At 35.5% G+C, this 20,308-nt stretch overlaps 1 protein-coding gene across 3 annotated transcripts in view; it reads right to left on the bottom strand.

Annotated features, from left to right (window-relative positions):
* Positions 1-660: 660 nt before the first annotated feature.
* Positions 661-20,308, bottom strand: part of LOC145664702 (UPF0193 protein EVG1) — a 45,531-nt gene continuing 25,883 nt past the window's right edge. For 2 of the 3 annotated variants that reach the window (XR_014127508.1, XM_081731564.1), the window contains exon 5: positions 5,358-5,689. The gene's annotated coding sequence lies outside the window, so the exon portion shown is untranslated. Of the gene's footprint in view, positions 1,685-5,357; positions 5,690-20,308 lie in introns of those variants that run through there. The other variant, XM_081731565.1, reaches the window with a different exon arrangement.

The raw sequence follows: 20,308 nt of genomic DNA, 5'->3' as shown, positions 1-20,308 counted from the left end.
GCTTAAAATTAGTAAGATATTTAATCAAGTGTCCCCTATGTTGTTCCGAGGCGATATTTTACAATTTTGATCCAACTCGTGGTTCTTTCAGCTCAGCAGTTTGTTCGAGAGAGTGAAAGCAGAATTCTGTAGTCATTGAAGTTTGGAGATCCCGAGAGCTCCTGTAAATACCTGTATAATAAAACCTCGTTTAATCCAGAGCTTCACAGTTGCTTGCATGCTGTCTTCCTCTTCATCATCAATTTCTTCATTCAATATATATATATATTTGGCAAATGTAATACATTTTGTGAAACTATATCCAAGACCAATATTGATGTCCAGAATTGTTTAAAAGCTTCAGAATTACCAATGTTATAATCCAAACAAAAATCACAATTTAAAATCGACTTACGATTTAATAGGGGGTGCGGTGGCTTAGTGGTACAGCGTTCACCCCCGGTGCTTGGGGTCCCTGGTTCGATCCTAGCTCGCGCCATGTGGACTTTGTGGTGGACAAACACCGTACTCGTGGGTTTTCTCGGGGTTCTCCCGTTTCCTCCCACTTTCTTCATTCCACCATTTCACTCATCCCTCATCATCACCGTCTCCTTTAGCCTAACCGGCATAATCGTGGGACGAAAAACTTCAAGATTTCATTTCATTTCATTTTTTTTTTTTTTTTTTTCACGATTCAATACTCCTGCATCTCTTACTCACTTGTGTTTCGTATGGTTTCAGCTAACTGATCAACACTTAGCTTGAAAGAATAAACAAAACTAGGTTCATTTTTCCTGACCGAATTATAAATTGTATATCAGATCCAAACGTTTTTAGCAAATAAAGTTTCGTTTCCTTGTTTGTTACCTTTATTTCTCCTTTCTTGTTTATGTAGTCACGACGTATTTCAGATAGTGTCAACCATTACCTTCATCTAGAATATCTTTAATTAATGGAAAAACATCTTGCAACATTTCTTCTTTGTTGATTACTGACTTTTCTTTATTTTCATTTTCCTTCTGCACTTTATAATGTAAGTTTCAAGGCATATCTTGTTATAGAACAGGCACACCCAAAAACAGATGTTTCATCTTCCAAGCATGTACATCTTTCACACAGAAAGTTCCTTCAAGAAACACTGAATCTCTGGAACTTTCACAAATACGATATTTTTCTTTAATATCGCCGTTTCTTATAATTACACACTACACAATTCATTTCGAATGGATTTATGTTTTGAGATGGCTTTTATCTAGATGTGATATCTAATCGAAATTTTTTCCTTTCCTGCTCAATATTATCAAGCCCATCATCATCTTTTCCTTCTTCTCCAATTAAACATTAATCTAACTTCATCAATGTCTTCTTTAAAGAGTACTGTTTGTAACGTGTATTAGTGCAATGATAAATAAACTCTATTCCTGATTGCAGAACTCCTACAGACATTCTTTGATAAACTACATCTTTCCTTATTTTAGCAACATGAAGAATATTTTTCCTTCCAAGAACTGGCGCACATGTTTTTTCTTTCGTAACTTGTGGACAATAATACATTTGTTAATGTCAATATGGATACTAGTCTCATGATCTTTTATTCTTTCGGCTGCCAATTTAATTCCAACTAATGATTGAGATTAATATGATTTTGATGCCATGGTACAGAATGTTTCTGATCGTTACAAGTTCAATATTTCATAGCCTGAAACTAAGAAAACAAGAATAATTGGTATATATATGCATATTACCTGAATAAATAATTTAAACATAAATTGCGCCTCTCGCTATCATCCTGAAAGTGGAAATAGTACTTTGTAAATATCAAAAGAAATTCCTAACTCTAGTAGCAACAATATAAATATAGACCTGAAAGAATAAAGTCATTAGTTTATGCTAAATATCGTGTTATTTTACAGAAAATAATGATAGTTTTGTCAGACTACTGAATACGTTATGGGTACGCTATGTTTCGGAGCAGAGTGTAAGAGTGTAAATTTTATTTATTTATTTTTTAAGGAATTACAGCCGAAATTGTGAGGCAACTAAGGTGAAAAGGCATTTAAAGAGGTTCGAAATGATTAGTATTTTAAGCATATCTAATCCAACTTAATTTTGATTTTCGAGTTTTGAGGCTTAGTCGTTTAAAGCTATCCTCAACCTAACCAATCCAACCTTACTTCTCGTTTCCAAGGCAGATCTATTTCTAAACATTTCTTCAAACCTTACTTCTCAGCATTTTCAGCTCTGGCACCGAAAGTTCACGGCGCCGACATCCTATGGATACAATTTTAATACTTCGAACTTACAGAAGAAAATTTTACCCTTAACCGAATACAAAATTGAATATCTCCGTTATTAATTGAGATACATCAATGATTTTGGTCGCGTTTGAAAGCTATTGAAATGCTTCATAACGTTTGTTTCAGGATATTTTGACTTAAACATAGCCGTTTCAAAGTTATTTGCCACAAAACTTTAAAAGTAGTGTGAAAATGATTTCTCTAGTTTGAGCGGCCATATTTAAAAATGGCGGCAATAGAAGTCAAACTTTTATAATTACAATAAAAGCCCAATATATTCTCTATCAAATAAAAGAAGAACAAAGCTTTTATTTTGAATAGTAAGGAAGTTATGAAATTTTAAATTTGGTAAGTCGAAATTCGTTGGCGGCCATATTGATGTCATAGAAACAATCTGCCCGGAATTCAGAATGTCTACCCAAGTTTTTTTTTAACTTTTTTTTTGATGGTAGATACCGGATCCACAGGGAACAGCTGTCAGACATGCCATTCCTACGGGACCTATGGCCAGGGCCCATACTACTTGGTTAGAAACTTGGACTACGACGTAATACACAACTTTGCAGAAATTAAAGCAAGAAGACAGGAATTTTAGGGTATAAAATATGTTACAGAATACTACATTTGTTAAAACATTAACTAGAAATACGTACTATATATATATATATTGCATATTATATTTAGAGTCGCATATTTCTTATATGCGTGGTATAAAAATAATTAATATTTGTAAGGATGTCAACTATCAGCTATAAATTCTAGTTATAGAAGAGAGGGAGGACCGTAAAAGGTTCCCACGGGCTTTCAAGTCTGTAGTTACACACGAGCTCTCAATGTGTCCCTAGAAAAAAAAAAAATCATGTACATGTGTACTGATGATACAAATGTCTTACGGTATCGTGGTTATAATTTACAAATTTCAGCATAAACTTTCTAAAATCGTAATATTAGCATATATTATTAAGTACATGGGAAATAATACAACACTGTGATTTAAAGTGGTTGTTGGCATTTTTATTACTTCTTAGCAACAATTCCGACGCGGAACGTGTTTACATATGACCCATTCAACACTAACTGTCAACTATTTTCAATAACGATTTTCATTTCAGTAGGCGCTCAAATTATATAAATGCTGTCATTGAATATAACTTATCATTTTGGAAATAACCATTCAATGTATCGCTGAATTTTTTAGTTTGTGTGTTCGGCGCCAAACAGACTATATGGACTGATAACTTTTGTAATCGTAACGATATTCCTCACCAAGGGTATTGACTAGAAGAATTATGGTAAATCTTTTAGTTTATGCTGTCACAGTGACTAAAATTTCCAGTAGAAAAGGCATTGTTTTGAAAGTTATCGGCACCAACTCCAAACTTAGCAGCATTGATTACGACTTTACCAGACTTGACAATACCAATCAAGATATCTGAATATAAACAGATAAAGCCCAAGCACGCCACAATTACAACACGCAAGTCGATTCACAGCTCAGATACTCTTAGGTGAATGGTCCATGTTCTCTATTGACTAGGTTCTACCTGCGCCCTTGTGGTGATATGACCCAACTCTCTATAATATTGTCATATCTGGTCATATTATAGAATGTCAGTTGTCAGAAATTACTACTAGCATTTCCAGGAATTACTACACTATTACAGACAATGGCGTCATCCTTCACAACAGTTATTCAACATCTTAAATAAAATTTCTAGTGGACTGTATTATAAAATCTGGCACATCTAGTTACATTGGTATGACGTACGTAACGTGACAGAATTCTTGTATTTGTTTGACAGTGAAGAGTTTGAATGATAATCCAAGGGCCTTTGCTCATGTATTTCTTTATACGAAATTAATTGTGTAAATATTTAAATATATAGTGAAAGGGTGAAATATAATGTATGTATTCACTACTTTATACTGCGCACGTTGTAATATAATTACTGGTTCCGTAAAGCAGTAGTCCCAGTTTATTCGAGTTCGTTGCGAAACTGAAGTTAGAAATTTGTATGGCAAGGGCTGCCATTAAACTTGAGATGCTTAACTTCTTTTTGTTCCACTTGGGAATTACTACAGTTTACTGTTAATTCAGGTTTGTGTTGATATTTATCTGTTCTTGTTATTTGCATCATTGTTGAATTATTTTTTACATTATTAATAATAATGCAACATAACATAGGCATATTAAATGTTAATATTTATAACAACAGTGGATAGTGCTGTGTACGGGTACCTCATAATGCCTTGTTAACTCATATAATTGCCCTGATTTATATTACTATTAATTAACAGTTCTCTTTACGTCTTTCGGTGCACTTGTGGCTATTTAAATATAATATCAGCTATTCGATGCCTCGGCTGTTTTATTGTTCTGAAGAGATTTGGGTTTCATATAATAACTTAAGTGTAACTATTCCTTTTCCGAATAATAAAACAAATCGAGGACAGTGTTGTTACATTCTACAGTTGATTTGACTTATCCTAACAGTGACCTATCTAAAAGATAATTTACCAAATGGAAAAATACATTATGAACGGAAGAAAATGGGCTGAAAGTGGTCATGCAATAACCCTTCAAGCCGGGATCCTGAGTACCCACTTACAAAATGAAGGGCATTAAAAATTTAGACATTGCCTTGATATCTTTGGCGTATTCTTTATAATTTAAAAGTCCTGCTAGCAAGAACTATAAATATCGTCAGTCCTGCTAGCAAGATATAAATATCGCCAGTAGAGTACGGAAGGAGGGATTTAAATACTAGTTTGAGGAGTTAAGAATTTAGCTAATGGACTTTGGTCTAGATGTTGGTATATCAGGATGGCAACAATTGGGGAGTTTCTTTTGCTTCATCTGAAAAGAACTTTGAGGAAACGCGATGGATTGGTCTACATGGGAAGAGATCTGCAATACATGAATACTGGTTTATTTTTATAGTTATTCCATCTAATTCTACTGCATACCTAGTCACGTAATCTCTTACCGAATAATGATGGAATAAGGAAGTTAACACTTCTGGATCTTAATCCAATTTCACGCTAGATCGATTATACAATATAAAATATACTATACTGACATAAAATGAGTAGCAATATTTTAATATCAAAAACTTTCTACAAAAAGTATACAAAAATTGGAAAATATCTTCTAGAAGGACACTTCATGACAATGTGCATCGTTCACTACAGCTTCCTTATGTAGCATAAATATTCACCTGCTCCAATTTCCGTTACTTGCAGGTAAATATTTCATAATTCCTATTTACTGATTGTTTTAAAAACACATGCATTTCATAATTCTTATTTACTGATTATTTTAAAACACATACAATTTGAATCTTCTTATCATCCTCTCACCCACCACAAAAGCATCACAACTACGCATTGTTTCACTTCTACCTAGGTAGAATCTGAAATTAAACAATTTAGGCAATATTTGACCATGTTATTCTAAAACACGAATTTACATAATAATATACAAATTATGGAAATTTATACAGTGAAATGATAATGACAATACAAATTTACTACACATCCACAAACTAATTAGTATCAATTTGACTAAAGAAAGAGAAAGAAGTTAGTTGAACAAGACCATTTTATTTGATGAAAAGTACATTCCAAGTGGTATTATTATACATAAATATATATTACATCAAGCACTTATTTAACCAGAATACAAGTTTTTACAGTCTCGTAACCAGTCCATTGAGAAATGTAGTTACGGTTTCCTGAAACTCTTAGTTGTCAGCAAAGCGTTTTCTTCCCCCAAAACTGCTTTAATTTTGTGTCAACAGCTGAGGGCAAGATCAGGGCTTTAGGCTAGGTGTCCCCAAGCCTTTTACAAAACTTTTTAACTTTGTTGCGTGGATGCGCCAACACGTATGGCCGTTAACTTTACATACGGACGTGAAGAAACATACATAACCACTACTGCGATGGAAATATACGGATACTGTCACATTACTGGCGGAACTGAGCGATTATGGATACCGACTATTCATCCTTCTGCCAATGGACTGGTGGTAAACGTGATTATGAAATATACAAAAGGGTGTCTCTTAGTATGATAAATGCTTCTCGCCATGAGAACTATGGATGCACAATGTATGTACTTTTCAAACAACTTGGTTTTATACAGCTAATTTGTTTCAGCTTACATTTTTAACTTTATTTTTCAATGCTAATACTTTCTGGATGTGTCTTTCATTTCTTAATAAATTTTAAAACTGTAACAGCATCCCTCTTGAAAAAAATGGTCCCCTTGACAAAACAAATATACGCCATTATTTTCCACAAATATCAGTACTTCGTGAAATGATAGAGATAGTAATGTTAAGTGACAACCGACACATGCAGTATGCTATTGATTACAGCGATAAGCGAAAATACTGCTTAAAATGGTGAAAAAGGCTCAATGGAACAGGGTCCGAATCAGCGTTCTTTTATCGAGTCCTCTGAGTTTCTGGGATCGGAAATTCTGAAATACCGAACTTCAGGGTTAAAGATATAGATTACGTCTCGCATTCGAGGAAAAATATTCAGAAGCATACCGTGGGTAGTCACACCTATTCCATTCAAAGCTACTAACATCATTCTTCGTAAAATTACTAGGGTTTATGCCCATACTGCTGGAAGTCAATGTTCGATTTCCGGTAGAAGTACATTGGGCCAAATTTCAGATATTATTGATTAATTTTTCTCCACTTTAGTTTGAGCGTCCTAAGTGTCTTATGGTTTAATTGAGATACTACTTCTGCTTTAATACTAAAAATGAACATATACACCAATAATCAATGTGTTACTCGCTTCTGAGAATATGAAATGAAATATTTCAGTTAACGTCCCACGTTATACCCTTAGGCTAAGGAAGACAATGATCAAATGGAAGCTGGTGCGATCGTTCACGCGTTCGATTCCGGTGGGGACATTCTGTCGAAAAAGTGTAAAAAGCTTTTTCAGGTTAGCCATTCTCAGTGAGGTTTTTCTCATTCATACCACGGAAATGCCGGGATGGTTCCTAACACATAGGTCTCAGGTAGCTTCATTCGTTCCCCAATCCGTTATTCTTTGAGACAACAGTGGATAGTGCTGTGTACGGGTATCTCATAATGCAATTCGTTGCTCTCCTGAAAGAAGATGAACATGATGCTTGGCTGCAACAAGATGGAGCAACTTGCCACACATCCAACGATTCACTTCGTATGCTGCGCGAATTTTTTGGCGATCGTCTGATTTCTAAAGATTTATGGCCCAGTAGCTCTCCAGATTTGAAGTCTCCTGACTGTTTCCTGTGGAGTTACTTAAAGGGGAAAGAATACCAAAATAAATCTAGGACCCTGGAGGATCTGGAAAGAAACATAACACAGGAAGTTGGGACTATCGGTGCTGTAACCCTCAGAAAGGTGTCCGAAAATATGATAAAAGGTACAAACGTATGTATCCAAGAAAATGGTGGACATTTTGAACACTTACTTTGAACATTTAATGTGATTTGTAGTCATTTGTCAATTTCAGGTTTGCAAGGTGTATGTACGTTATCAGATTTTTCCTTAAAAAAAATTTTCTCCTTTTTCATTAGAAGTGGTTTAGTGTGCTAGCTTGTAAGGACAAGTCTTCGCCCTTACTGTATATATTAATATTAAATTAATAGTAAAGTATAATTATGCTGTTTAGATGGTTATAAAGGTAAGTCTGGCCAGACGTAGATATTCAATAGATAATTAATAATTATATTCATATATATATATATATATATATATATATATATATATATATATATATATATATATGTTGATAGGATAAAATATTATTTTAATTCTTATTCTTGTAATTGTATATATGCTGCGTTGTGTTTTCTTCTTGTTTTTTCTTGTTGCTTAACGTTATACGTTCAAGTTTTTTTATATAACTTTTGTAGTATGCAATGGAAAATTCCAGAAGGTAAGGACGGTTACAAAAGATTTTCAAACGATTTTTTGCGGATTCTTTTTAACGAAAATAAGAAACAGCATAAAAAAAGTTATGGTCTCTCGAGGATATATAAGTGAAAGGGGCCATTGCATTGCCTCGCCTGGAAATTTTTTTTTTTTTTTTTTTTTTAACTTTCCTATCTGTTAGGGATCGGTTTGAGTGATAACCGAATGACGGAGAATTAAGTTCTCTGGGGCCTGAGTGATGGCTGTAGATTTTTCTTAATTTTTTAAATAGGCTTTCTAGAGGGACTAATCTAAATGGTGGTTAGAGCAAGGGAGAAATTCCTTGGGTCAGAGTGATGACCATAGTTAGGATGGAAATTTAGTTTCAGATACAAATAAGCTTGAGCGATAGCTTATCGGGATGAATGATTCCCGTAATCTTTTAGCTAGGAGAAAGTAGGATTTTGGGAAATTAGAAATCTCTGAGGCAAACTTCATTAAGGTACATTTTAGATTTTTTATCTTAGGCCAGAGAAACCTAAATGATGGTTTTCTCTTTGAGATGAATAACCGTCTTTGGACTGAGTGATGTCCTTTGACATTTCTGGTTGTTCTTAATTTCTTTTTTTTGGGGGGAGGGGGGACGGAAGATTGGAGTTAGGCCTTTCTGACAGGTTTAGGATAGGACTGAGCTGTGAAGAGATGACTGATCAGTGAAGTCTGAATAGAGACTGATAGGATGTTGTTTTGCTTGAGCTTCAAACTTAAAGAGACATAGCTTCGAATCTAAAGAGCCCTGAATAAGATTTCTTTCGTTATTTGGAGAATTAATTTTTTTATTTATTCTGATTTAATTACTGAATAAAGATTGTTCTTTACCCTGAATCTGGTTACAAGTTTTATTGAGAGGTATTCACCTGAGTGGGTTGGATTTTTTAAAATTATTATTTATGTTAGTGTTCCTAATTGTTAATATCCTAGAGGAGCCTCAAGAGACGTTGGAAGAGACCAGCGATAGAAGTTAAAAATTAAAGGTTGGAAGGAAACACTACATAAATTGGGGTCTCGTGGCGTGATTTTTAAATATTAGACGAAAGATAACGACCCACCTCATAATAGCAAATAGTAAGAAGTATTTTGTTCAATAGCAGAATTTTATGTTATTAAGATCAGGCAGAGTAAAGAAAGTAACCATGACAAGTACAATAAGCTTACAAGAGCTTACGAGCTCTTTGGGGTTAGAAGAAAGTGAGGAGGCTAATGTGGCCAATATACTAGAAAAAATTAGGAAATTAAGAAGTTCTAGAAATAGCGAGGGAACAAATGAAACAATTTGTAATTGTAGAAAGCCAGAGGAAGTGTTAGATATTAAACTATCAACACCAACCTTTTCCGGTGTGAGGAATCAATGTCCCGTTGAATTTCTCGATTTTCTCGAAGAATGGGCGAAACAAAACAACGTGCCGGAGAAAGATATTTTGGACTCAGTACTTCCTAAAGTGCTACTGGAAGAACCAGGGCGCTGGTTTAAGTTCAGAAGGCCATTTGAAAACTATACCGAATTCAAACATAGTTTTCTAACTTCACCCAGTAACTTAAGTTAGCTAAGAACCAGCTGGCTGCAAAACGAGAGGACAAAAGGAGGCACCAACCTGTGCTAGAAGGACACACAAACTTTAAATCAATGAGAAATACTCATAGCTTAAAAATAATGAGAATGGGAAAACTAGGAATTCCTTGTAATATTTCACATACAATGCATTCGTGAAGTATTCAACTCACTGCTAGCATAATGCAGAATAGCCGCAATTACCTGCAAACGAGATACGTTCGTATCTTACATACTGGTCCCAAATGGACACGCATAACACTTACTACAGAAATCACTGAAACTGTCAGTGAATCAATTACAGCATCCGTATGAAGCGGATGGCCTACTACGAGGGTTGGCTTGGCAGACATTGGGTACTTACCCAGGCTTATAAGCATTAAAGAAGTATGCTTCACTTCCACGTTAGAAATACACACTTTGGGTGAGCACATTGTTGACAAACTTCACAAATAAACAAACCTTCTAAGAGAATAAAATACTGCACTAAACACACTGAAGCATCACTCATTTCGACCTGCTGCATGAGACTGGAGAAGTGATGAGATTACTGGTGAACTAAGGATCTTCCCAATAATGAATAACTTCTAAATCAGCTGATGGACAGAGCCTTCACTGCGAAGCAAATCGGCAGGGCAGAGCAAAGCAGGTTCATCACCCACATCCTGGAATACACGGGATGATTCTTGCGAAGTTGCCACTACACATTGGGGTTCTCGTAGGTTAAGTTCACATCTAGCATGAGTAGGAGAACCAAAATCTCGATAAAGATACAAAAAGGATAGCAATAAATATGTACAAAGACTCTGGATATAGAGAGTTATACGCAGTTAATGCTTGATTCAGCTTCTCAAACTGGAGATTCTTCACTTCATTTTCACCTTTACTTTGCGCGCATATAACAGGAAGTTCATACCACTCGTGCTATTGCATGACAAATTACTATGCAGATGAAATCTCATGATTGCATAATTAAATTGAGCAGTTGCTTACAAGAGGATGAATTGCAGTGCAAGAAGCTGATGGGGCAGGATGGCCTGCTTACTATTGGGACACTCTTGACAAGATTATTCATGTTGAATTAGTAACACTAAATACTGAGTTCTTACCATGTGAATAGAGATGATGGTAGTTTGATGTGAAGACACGTCAGGTGACTTATCAAAAATGTGTTTCTAGGTCGACCGTGTCGTTGGGTTGGGGCCACTGACTGGAACTTAGTTGCACATACTTAAATCTTGAGTTTCACTAGTAAAAGATATATCAAAAATTTCAGAAGACATAATGAAACGTTCGCCACAATGCTAGAATAACTGGCGAAAGAATATGTTTGTACAAGATCACTATATATTAGTACAAAAGATTACACGTTCACTAATTCACGTGGTGGAACAAAGAAGATAATGTGCCCCCAACTCTTTGCTATTTTTCTTCAAAACTACTTCGATCACGATTAACCAAGTACCATAAAAATCTTCCACATGGTTATAAGAGATCTAAATCTGCTGTAGATGTTTCGATGAGTACGTTATTTTATGAAGCCACCATGATTTAATGGGCTGACGCAACCATGACATAAAGATCAGACATCTTGACTTTTAGTACCCAGAATTCCCTGCGCGCAGCTGCGAGCATGATGCTTTTCAGAGTTGCCATATAAGTTTTCTTACAAGTTGTACCTTGTAACTTTTACTAATATTTACAACTTTACTAGGATAATATAGGGGCGTTACATGTTAATGTTAATTTCTATGGTCATACCGTTCTTCAAACCTTTCACGTGATTTGCGGATTGATTAAATCAATTTTGGTGGGGAGAAACTTCATTAAGAAAGCCGGAATATCGATTCATTTAAAATGGTGTGGATGGTCTATAGATGATAATGAAACCCTAGTTTGTTTATTTGATAGGAGAGAAGCAATTCTTGAGATGAAAGATAATAAATTGAATCTCGTGAATGAGGAGAAAACAAATGAGATAGATCGCGTGATTAGTAAAGTGAAATTAGACCCCCCTCTCATGGATCATTCGGAAAAGCCAGGTTTGACTGACGTCACAAAGCACACAATAAAATTAAAGGATAAAACCCCTTTCACTTCGCGTTTGAGGCCTATGTCAGAGGAAAAAAGAAAAATGTCTGAACTTCTCCATGATATGGAGGCACAAGGGATTATAGAAAAAACTACTTCTGATTATATAAGTTGCCCTATTTTGCGTGAAAAACGCAACGGTTCGTTCAAACTCGTGCTCGATAGCAGAAGGCTAAATTTAGCTACAAAGAAAGAACAAAAGAGTATACCGGGCCTTTTTGAAGCTCTGAGTTATCTGGGGAACAAGAAATATTACCTTAAATTAGATCTCGCTTATGCATACGCAAACTTAAGAATTGCGAAGGAGTGTCAAAAATACACTGCTTTTATTACTCATAAAGGAGTGTACATGTTCAAACGAGGGGCATATGGTCTCTGCGGCCTTCCTAATACTCTAAATAGATTAATGCAGTTAGTTTCAGGGGAGTTATATTACACGAAAGTAATCTGTTACTATGATGATTTAGTGATATCCACTGAAACGAGAGAAGAAATGCTCGAACTTTTGAGAGAGGTCTTAAAACGATTTAAAAAGGCCAATTTGACAGTCAGTCCTTCGAAGGCGTTATTCTTCGCAGAAGAAATAGAATTTTTGGGGTTCCAAATGAAGCAAGGGATGGTGTCATGCACAGAAGAAAAGAGAATGGCGCAGCAAATTCAGAGACCAAGGACGAGAAAGCAATTGCAGTCGTTACTCGGTTATTTTTCATATTTTAGGCAGAATATACCAAATATGGCTAAGATAACTGCTTGTTTGACAGATCTTCTCAAGAAGACGGGAAATTTAAATGGGAGGAGATTCATGAAAATGATCTGCAGAAATTAAAGGAAGCTTTAATTGCAGACAAAAAGCTCTTACTGCCAAGGCAGGGGAAGGATTTATTTTTGTTTGCAGATTCTTCAAATGTAAGCACGAGCTACGTCTTATCGCAGGAGAATGAACAGGATAAGCTGTGTGTCGTAGCATACGGTTCGAAAAAATTGACGGATGGACAAAGACAGTATAGCACGACAATGAAAGAATTACTAGGAAATTTATTAGCAGTAGAAAGATTTGAAGTCTATTTAATACATGCCCCGGTTGTGTATGTATACACGAACCATGAAGCTCTTCTTACTATGTTGAAGTCCCATAAACCTTCGGCAATGCTAACTAGATGGACGGTTAGACTGGCTCGATTTCCAATAGTACTCAAGTATAGGAAGGGAACTAGGCACTACGTAGACTATCTATCGAGAATAGAGAGTGGTTATACAGAGCCAATAGATTTTGAAGGCTCTGAATTAGCTAATGAACATTTTCCTTTTGAATCGGAAAATGATTCAGGATATTTTAAAAGAAAAGAAAAAGATGGATCTCTGGTAAACTGTGACGATTTTCGAGGTGAAGAAAATTTATTGATAGATATTGAATTTAGTAAAAGAACGAAAGAGTTCAAGAGGGAGCTTAAAAGCAAGAAAAGGAAGAAAGAAGAAACCCATAGTGGGAAAAATGTAATTAGAGATAAAGAGAAAGCTGAGATGCTGCGTGAGTTACCTTTCTGCTTAATCGTAGAAGATAATAAAAAGAAGAAGAGGGAAAGGAAGAAGGGAAACATGAGAGTTTTGCAGACAAGACCCTGGTGGATATGAAGGAGGTTCAGAGATTGCAAGAGGAGGATACTTTTTTATCTCCAGTAATCAGATACTTAAAAAATGATATAACTGGGTTTAGTAAAAGTAAGAAAAGTTGAAACTGAGTACGAAAAGGGCCTCGATTGCGAGAAAAAGAGTACTTCTGAAAACCGTGAAAATTATGGGATCAGAGCGAGGTGTGATTTGGCTACCGAATTCCTTAAGGGCAGCTGTGTGTGATATAATACATAATAAGAAGTATTCGGGACACCCTAGTTTTAAGGACACCTTAATGAGGATAAGAGAAAAGTACTTTTGGTCTTCTATGTACAATGATGTAAAAGAATTTTCGCAAGCATGTGTAGCTTGTGCTATTTTTAAGGACTCTGGGAAGGTGAAATATGGCTTTATGTCGAGTTCTTTAGTGGAGGCTCCTGGTCAATGTGCTTACATCGATTTCCTGATCCCCTCAGCAGATCAAGTACCGGTGGACAAATGTACTGTATAATTATAGTGCATGCATTCACAAGACTAGTGAGATTTTTTCCACTTCAAAAGGTCACATCTAAGACAGTAGCGAATTGTCTTATAAATTTTTTCTGTGACCAAGGAAGTTTTCCTCGGATTATATTAGATAATCACGCAGCATTTCGCAGTAAGCTATGGAGTGAAACACTTGAAATTTTAAACTCCACGGTAATTTATATATCTGCATATAGAGCATGTGCCAACAAGAGCGAAGTTTGGGTAAAACAGTGCAAAAACAGTATTTGCATCTATAGTGAAAAGCATAGTGACTGGTCGAAGGATATTAAGTTGTTAGAATTTGCAGTAAATTCGAAAACTTGTTCTTCCACGGGCTACACGCCTATAGAATTGACCTATGCGAGGGAGATACAATTTCCGTACCACCCGACGGAAACAGCTGAAGGGTCCCATGCGGTGACCGAGCACAATTACACAAAATTCGTCACGGACCTTAAGAAGATGAAATCCGCCTACGAATGCGCTATATTGACGCAAAGGAAGAGACGCGATGAATCTATAGTTCATTCAAGGAACGTTCAGTACCTCATGTAAACAAATACACGTGGTGATTGTTTCATTTTATTGGTTAAAGAGCCTTGCCGCATCCATGCGGCAAAAGAAAATAGTCCATTGTCAAGTAAGCTGTTTTTCAACGTTTTCGTTGCTTATCAGGCTCATTACCACAAATACAATTTACTTACAGTAAAATAACAGAAACAACACTCTATCTAAGAACTAAATTTAATTAATGCAATAAAAGAGAATACGCATGCGTAGAAACTGGGTTTGGCCCACCTTATGCGCGAATCACAGTTTACAATATGGCTGCGTGCGGGGAATATGCAAAACGCCGACAGGGTACAAGCACGTGCTTCTCGAAAGAAGCGGTGACTGATAGCCAATCATCCGATGACTGGCGGAGTAATACCATTCTACAATGTTTACATCAGGATCAGAAGGTTCGTTGAATGAACTTTAAAAGGTTTTATGACAGGAGTAGGAAAGGGCATAATTTTATGGTAGGACAAAAAACGTGAGTTAAGGCAGTGAGATTGTCTTGTGCTCCCAAGAATATATATCTTGTAGTGTATTGCCAAAATACCTCGGTCCATATTTGTTGTTTAAGAAACTGGCTGAAAATACATTCCTAGCTCGGAACATTTTTACAAACAAGACAATAAAAGTAAACGCAGATCAAATGAAAACATATAGGAAACCCCCGGAGTTTAGTAAACATCTTTTAGAGCAGAAAGAGAACTCCTGAATGCTGGGAAGGGGGAGACATAGCCCCAAAATTAAACTACCGTTCAGTGAGAAGAGAAAGTAGCTTGGAGAGAAAGAAGAAAAAAGATGAGGGGTAATTTTTTTTGGTGGGATGCTCTTGTTTATATTCTTTTAGATCATTTAGAGAATTTAGTTTAAAATTAGATACCACTGCGAATAGAGGTTAAAAAAATTTCCAGAGATATGGCTAGTAAATTTAAGAAGCCATTCCCAAAGGAGTCAATTCCTAAGAAGAGAAATGTATTCACTTCTTGCAGACCCGTTTGAACTCGAATTACTGTTTCGACTCGACGAAAGTAAGTCGGAAAGATATCATCCTAAAGAGGAACTTGGGATAAACCAAGTTAATAAAGATCCGAGGTTCTGCACGCTAGCAGAACTACGAGCTCTTAAAAAGGCGAGATTGTGGACGAGGTAGACGAATCAAACCCTGGACATCTAGTTCCACAGGTCATCTGCATCTTGACGGTGACAGTGATGAAGATGTACTCTCTCTTTGTGCTGACATAGAATTTCCAGATATTCCTCCAACGCCCGGTAAATTTCTGGAGGTGATGGAAAAGAATATAACGAAGGATTCAGTGATACGGAAATTATCATCCTAATAATAATAATAAAAAGACTCAAGGTCAGTTGTGACAGGACAATAACTTTTCTACGAGGAACAGGCAGTTCAGCTTAGTGAAACCGTGAACAAGTGGAGTGATAAAAAAAAAAAAAACTGTTAGAGACAGTGAACTAGGCTTATAGAAGCCATTCTTAGTTTTTTGTTTGTGTTGTGAAATCTGTGGCGACTTAAATAGTATATTAAGTGAAAAAAAAATTTGAAGATTCCCAGTAAAAAGACAGTGAGAGAGAAAAGAACTGAATGGGGTATCAATTTTTTTCTTTTTTAGTTTTTGTTGACTGCTATGTAAGGATGAGTCTTCGCCCTTACTGTATGTATTAATATTAAATTATTAGTGAAGTATAATTATGCTGTTTAAATGTTTATAAAGGTAAGTCTGGCCAGACGTATATATTCTATAGATAATTAATAATTATATTCATATATATATATTGATAGGATAAAATATTATTTTAATTCTTATTCTTGTAATTGTATATATCCTGCGTTGTGTTTTTTTCTTGTTTTTTCTTGTTGCTTAACGTTATACGTTCAAGTTTTTTTTATATAACTTTTCTAGTATGCAATAGAAAATTCCAGAGGGTAAGGACGGTTACAAAAGATTTTCAAACGATTTTTGGCGGATTGTTTTTTAGCGAAAATAAGAAAAAGAATAAAAAAAGGATATGGTCGCTCGAGGATATATAAGTGAAGGGGGCCATTGCATTGTGCGGGAGTTGGGAATGAATCTCGGCTGTAGAAGCCTCCCATCGTTGTCTAGGTCATTGCCTCGCCTGGAAATCTATTTTTTTAAACTTTCCTATCTATTAGGGATCGGTTTGAGTGATAACCGAATGATGGAGAATTAAGTTCTCTGGGGCCTGAGTGATGGCTGTAGATTTTTCTTAATTTTTTTAATAGGCTTTCTAGAGGGACTAACCTAAATGGTGGTTAGAGCAAGGGAGAACTTGGGTCAGAGTGATGACCATAGTTAGGATGGAAATTTAGTTTGAGATAGAAATAAGCTTGAGTGATAGCTTACCGAGATGAATGATTCCCGTAATCTTCTAGCTAGGAAAAAGTAGGATTTTGGGAAATTAAAAACCTCTGAGGCAAACTTCATTAAGGTACTTTTTAGATTTTTTATTTTTTTGCTTTTGTTTTTCTGTTAGGCCAGAGAAACCTAAGTGATGGTTTTCTCTTTGAGATGAATAACCGTCTTTGGACTGAGTGATGTCCTTTGCCTTTTTTTTTTTTTTTTTCCTGGACGGAAGGTTGGAGTCAGGCCTTCCTGATAGATTTAGGGTAGGATTGAGCTGTGAAGAGACGACTGATCAGTGAAGTCTGTATAGAGACTGATAAAATGTTTTGCTTGAGCTTCAAACTTAAGAGACATGGCTCCGAATCTAAAGAGCCCTGAATAAGATTTCTTTCGCTATTTGGAGAATTTATTTTTTTTTATTTATTCTGATTTAATTACTAAATAAAGATTGTTCTTTACCCTGAATCTGGTTACAAGTTTTATTCAGAGGTATTCACCTGAGTGGGTTGGATTTTTTAAAATTATTATTTATGTTAGTGTTCCCAATTGTTAATATCTAATAGAGGAGCCTCAAGAGACGTTGAAAGAGACCAGTGATAGAAGTTAAAAATTAAAGGTTGGAAGGAAAGACTACAAGTTAGAGGTCAAATTCATCTGTCAGTGACACTTGACATCAACAGTGTTGCCAGCGTGGTTCATGTATTGTAAAACCATGGATTTTGTAAATAGCTCAATAATACACGTGTCCAATGTTTATACGACTTTATTAACGTACTTTTTCTGTCAAATTCAATATATGGGCATCCAGATTGTTCGGTAGTATTGAGAAATGTTGAAAAAATTTACGGGTATGGCTTTTGTGATTCAGTATAATCGATTTGCAAAAAAATTTTTCCCGACTAGGGCAACATTTTTAATGTTTATTATTAAATCATGCATGGCAAGAAACATGTTTGTGTCTGAAAATTTTTTCAATATATAGGGCTTTCTGTTGTGTTGGGGTTTGTAAGCTTTGGACAACGTGTTAATTGGAAATAATCGGACAAAGTGTTGAGAGTTTAAATGACAAGTGAATAGCGTTACTATATGATGTTCATTAGATGCATTAGGATGTTGATAATGAAACGATTGTTCATGTTAGGATTTGAGACATTAGTGACTAATGTGATTTTAGGGAATAAGAGCCAAAAGTGGCTGAAGTTAAGATAAAGTATTAATGACTATGTTAATTGTGGAAGTTGTAGAACAATGTGTTACTACAACTAATATAATACTTGTAGAAGAGCATATGTATGTTACTGAACCTTAGTTGTTATGATAAGGTACAGCTAGGAACCACAAGTATATCTGAATACTAAAGGTGGAGAGATAGATAATTGAAGTTTTATATTCATTAGTAGTCTCTAGTTAAGTGAGACAGTTAATTTAAAGAAGTACTGACTAAAAGCTTTCCAATCTAACAGAATGGCGCAGTCGCATGGAAAGGAATCTACGCATAAGGCTATGCTTCAGGAGATGAAAGACCTAAGTGAAAAAAATTTCAAATCTGAATTCTGAAGGAATTACAGAAACGTGACATCGTAATTAGTCAGTTACAAGAGAAAAGTAAGCAACTGAAGGCAGTACAGAATTATGCTGGTTATATCTCGAGTAGTCTAAATACACCAAAAGGAATTTGTCAACGATTTCGGTATTCGTAGTCTTCTGATTCTAGAAGTCATATAAAAGAGCAACATATTAGATGCAATAAGTGTCAAAAATCACATATAAAGTCAAAATGTCCAGCTTATGACAAACGTTGTCCGATGCACTGGGTTACATCACTTTGCATACTGAGGTCGACAAATTCAGTGGTGAAGCGATTAAAGAGGAAAAGAAAGTAAAAACAATGCCAGGAAAGAGAGTGTCAAGAATTCAGGGTTAAGTCCAGATGTATTAGAGGATGAAACAGTGGCGGAACCTTTTTCTACTTTTACTATGGGCACATTAAATTATCGATCTGAGGAAGACGTCCATGACATCAAAAAAGCAGCAAAAGAGGGTTTACTAAATAGAAAAACGGTGGCCAAAGATCGTGGTGTAGCAATCTGCCGCAGGAAATTAAGCAAGAAAACCAGTTCTGAAGTACACACATTGTCACATAGTGAATATGAGAAGATGAAGTCTGCTGATAAAGAGAAACGGTTCTCAGCTGAAGAAGAAGACAAAGTTCTTAATGATCGGAGGCAGAGCGGGAACAAAGCATTTAGGAGTATTAGACGATATGAAGAGAAAGAAAAGGAGCAGATGTTTAACCAAACACAGGACGTGTTATCCAAGAGTTCATGTCTAGAGATAAAGAGATCCAAAAGATGAGGGACAAGATTACGAAGATGGAACATCAGTTGAGAAGTTTACAGGAGAAAAGAAGCCTGGAGAAAAAAAAAAAAAAAAAAAAAATAAGAAAGAAATCTAGGCAGAGGAAGTAAAAAAATGTTGCAGCACGACTTTTTTTTTTTTTTTTTTTTAAATGACCGCGATGATGTTGGGGTTTGTAAGCTTTGGACAACGTGTTAATTGAAAATAATCGGACAAAGTGTTGAGAGTTTAAATGACAAGTGAATAGCGTTACTATATGATGTTCATTAGATGCATTAGGTTGTTGATAATGAAACGATTGTTCATGTTAGGATTATAGACATTAGTGGCTAATGTGATTTTAGCGAATAAGAGCCAAAAGTGGCTGAAATTAAGATAAAGTATTAGTTACTATGTTAATTGTGGAAGTTGTAGAACAATGTGTTACTACCACAATACAATACTTGTAGAAGAGCATATGTATGTTACTGACCCTTAGTGGTTATGATAAGGTACAGCTAGGTATCAGAAGCATATGTGGATATTATAGGTGGAGAGATAGATAACTGAAGTTTTATATTCATTAGTAGTCTCTAGTTAAGTGAGACAGTTAATTTAGCATTTAAAGAAGTACTGGCTAAAAGATTGAAATCTTAACATGTTGCAAAGAGCGTTCCTTCTTATTCCATTTAGTTTTTTAGTTATACGGTCTTAAACATCGAGTTTGGTGACTTTTGTACTTTTGTATAAGAAGTATCGCATCTTCACAGTAATTGATTGTCAGATGTCTGTGAGTAGATATTAATGATCACCGTATGGGACGTTGCTCAGATTTTTATGGGAGGTGAGTGGAATGTACGTATGAGCACCTGATTATTATTTGTCTCTATAGAATAAATGTTCTCATATATAAATATTCATCGTTATTTATTCCTTATTTATAAAGTCAACCATTAATGATCATAGTATGGAACGTTGCTTAGATTTTTATGGGTAGTA

Source organism: Thermobia domestica, chromosome 11 (genome assembly GCF_964235325.1).
Source record: "Thermobia domestica chromosome 11, izTheDome1.hap1.1, whole genome shotgun sequence".
NCBI classification, from domain to species: domain Eukaryota; kingdom Metazoa; phylum Arthropoda; class Insecta; order Zygentoma; family Lepismatidae; genus Thermobia; species Thermobia domestica.
Note: the sequence above shows the minus strand (reverse complement) of the source record. Positions and strands in the feature narration are given on the sequence as shown.